Raw genomic sequence first — 3,499 nt, 5'->3', positions numbered from 1 at the left:
AAGCTCCCCTAATCTGGTTGAATGTATCTTTTCCAAGACTTGAGATGTTTTCAGCTATTGTTCCAGAAAGAGTTTTTCTATTGCCTTTTTCTGCCTCTTCTGGAATTCCCATAATGTGAATATTTATTTGCTTAATTGTGTCCTGTAGGTCTCATAGACTTTCTCCATTCTTTCTCAGTTTTCTTTTTTCTTTTCCGACTCGAAGACCTGTCTTCAAGTTCAGAAATTCTTTCTTCTGCTTGATTAAGTCTGTTGTTAAAGCTCTTGTGCTTTTTATTTTCTTCATTAAATTTTTTCAGCTCTAAGATTTCTCTGAATTCACTTTATTTATTTATTTTTGTTTACAATCTTTATTGAAGTTATAGAAAATGAATCCTCCAAAAGTGAAAAAATACATTATATACAAAAATGCTTTCCTTTGGGAGGAAGGCTCTGCTCCCTCTCTTAACATGCAGTGTTCTCAGCTGTAGCTCCAGCCTCCACTGTCCCCTCTACTGCTGCCTGGCTTTCAGCCTGACTCTCAGCCTCCTCCATGTTTTCTGAAACTTTGTTTCCACTGGGGACAGCATTCCCACTGCGGACAGCATTCCCACTGCGGACAGCATTCCCACTGCGGACAGCATTCCCACTGCGGACAGCATTCCCACTGCGGACAGCATTCCCACTGCGGACAGCATTCCCACTGCGGACAGCATTCCCACTGCCTCCATTTACCTCTGGCTTGTGTTTGGCTTTCTTTGCATCATCTTTCTGGGGGCTTTCTTCCTCTGGTTTCCTCTTTTTTCTGATAGTTCTGGTGGGAACTATCAGTCACATAATTTGATGGGGAAGCACCATCTGTCAACTTTCTACTGACAATCATGGAGACTGAAGACCATCCTCCACTGGAGGTTAAACCTGAGGTAGAGCTCTCCACCAGGTTAGATTTCAGAGCGAATTTAGCTACATTCCCACTACACTGGGACTCCTTTGCATCTTCTATCTTTTCTCTAATCTCAGGTAGAAGCTCTTTCAGCTCCTCAATTTCTTTCTCATATTCAGTAGTTGATCCTTCAGCTTCTTTCATCTGTTCATTTAGTTTAGCATTCTCTTCTCAATGACTTCAATAGGTTTGCTGAACTGTGCCACTGCCTCATCATACTGAGAGTTGTAGCCATAGGCCAAGCCCAGCTGATAGTGGGTCTCTGCAAGGAGAAGGTATGGGCATCTAGGTACTGCTCTTGCAAGCTTAGGCAAGCCTGGACTTCTTCCACAGCTTGAATATAATTCTCAGATACAACACTAACTTCTCCAAGTTTAAGGGGTGCCTGTGCAGCATAAAGCTGGGCTTCTTTGGTTTTCTGCCTTTTAAAATTGATCTTTGCTAAATCCAGCATGTCCCAGGCAAGCTCTAGGTTCCCAATCTCCTCCTCTTCATTTTCTTAAAGAGATTTGTTTTCAGGAATCGAATTGTTTATTGTTTCTTCAGCTTTGTAATTTTCTTTATCCTCTTCTTCTGAACCTTCGATTTGTTCACCCTCTTTTGTCCGTTCTTCTCTCTCTTGTGTCTCTTCATTAGCAGCTATCTCAACTTTGTCTTCAGGTGATTTCTCAGTAGCGACCTGGGCTACCTTAGACTCTTCTACAGGCAGCTTAGTTTCCTCCTGACTAGAAAGCAGGTCTTCCCTAACTCCTCTACTCCTGAGCCATCTTTTGTTTCTGACAGAATCTCTGCAGAAGTCTGTGGTTTGATAGGAGTCTGATCTTCTGCAGCTGAAAGTGCACTGATGTACCATCCTTAGGAAGAACTGTAATCTGCCCAGGCTTTTCAGAGACTTTTGATCCAGCCTCTGCAACCAACACCTCTGTAGACAAAGCTTCTATTGTCACCTCTGGTGAATCTTCAGCCGGAAGCACTTCTTTTCCCACCAGCTGCTCCAGAACAGCCTTTCCTGGCTCATTATCAGAGGTAGCTACCTGTTCTTTGGCTCATTCCCACCCACATTCACTGGCTTAACTGTTGCTTCTACTGGCTCTACTTCTGACTCCACTGCAGTACCCTGCTTTTCTAGAGTCACAACAGGCTGCTCTTCTGCAGTTTCTTTTGGCTTCTCCTCTATGCTCACAATGACCTCTCCCTGCTTTTCTTGACCACCTCTTTTCCTCTTTTTCCTGGATGTCAGCTTCAGAAAATGACTTTCCTTCCTCAGCATATGGTGCTTCTTGTTCTGCCTTCCCAAAAGCTTCATTCAGTCTTGCTGCTGCTGTTCCTTCTGCCTCTTCAGAGGTTCCAGTCAACTGATCTGGAGTCAATTCAACTTCTTCCTGTAGCTCCTCTGTAGACTCACTTATGTCCATATCTTCTGTTCTATCCTTTTCCATTATACTCTCTTGCTCTTTTTCAGTTTTGGGCTTTTCCAGACACTTGTCTTCTGTTTTTTTTTTTTTTGGCTGCTGCTTTTTTTTTTTTTTTTCTTCATAAACCTGTTCTCTCAACTCTTCCCTTGATTACTCATTTATGTTATCATTATTTCCTACCAGAGATTCATCTTCTGTTTTGTCTCCTTCCTCTTCCACATGCACACCTTCTAAGACATTTCCCAGTACACCATTTTCCATTCTTGCCAATTCTAGAAGTGATTTCCCATAAAAAAGAAGCCTTCCCCACATTTATTAGCTATTTCTCCATACTTCCTACCTAAAAGACTAGCTGCTTCTTGGAATGCATTGACAGCTGCTGGAATGTATACCATCACCAGATGTTCCTGTCCTAAGCCCAAGAATTTCTTAGCTTCACTATCCACATTCAGACTCTCCATTTTATCTGCAGAGGTTGAAGGAGCAGGAATATCTTCAATTTTGTCAGCAGAAACCAACTCCTTGGCGATGGCGGTAGTGGCTGTGGACTCTGTGGTCATTGTTCCCCTGAGGTGGATGGAGGACCAGTAGGTGAAATAGAGCCTGTGAGGAAAACACAGGGAATTTAAGAAGACAGAGACTTATTCAGGGACAGAAAATGGCAGATTCTCTGAATTCACTTTACAGATAAATACCAAGGTATCAGTGTAAGAATGTTCCTTGCAGTATTGTTTAAATTAGTTAAAAATGTGGAGTCAAAGTAAATGTCAATTATTAGGACAGAGATAAAAGAAATTGTTGGGAACCAGCAGTTAGTGTAATGGCTATGTCGCTGGACTCCCACGTAGTCGACCGTGGTTCGCATCCCGGACCCGGTGGCTTAAAACTCACGCCGGGCGCGTGTGCGTGCATGCCCAAGATCCTGAGAGGAGAATGGAGGAGAAGGGATTGCGGTGTGACCATCCCCCCTGGGGGGTGATTTCTCGCTTTCTGTCTCTACGCCTCTCTCTCTGTCTTTCTGGTGAGCGCATGCGCCCCATAGTGAAAACCTCTCCGCCCCCCCAAAAAAAAGAAATTGTAATATTTTGTGTGTCAAAGTGAGGCATATTCATCAGTACTGACTTGTATATATCACAAACATGTACTAATAGGTTATATTAGT

At 43.1% G+C, this 3,499-nt stretch overlaps 1 pseudogene; it reads right to left on the bottom strand.

Annotated features, from left to right (window-relative positions):
• Positions 1-444: 444 nt before the first annotated feature.
• Positions 445-2,897, bottom strand: LOC102481731 (nuclear autoantigenic sperm protein-like; annotated as a pseudogene).
• Between the last annotated feature and the right edge of the window lie 602 nt (positions 2,898-3,499).

Source organism: Tupaia chinensis, unplaced genomic scaffold (assembly GCF_000334495.1).
Source record: "Tupaia chinensis unplaced genomic scaffold, TupChi_1.0 Scaffold000032_1, whole genome shotgun sequence".
Taxonomy (NCBI): domain Eukaryota; kingdom Metazoa; phylum Chordata; class Mammalia; order Scandentia; family Tupaiidae; genus Tupaia; species Tupaia belangeri.
This window is presented reverse-complemented; position numbering and strand designations above follow the sequence as displayed.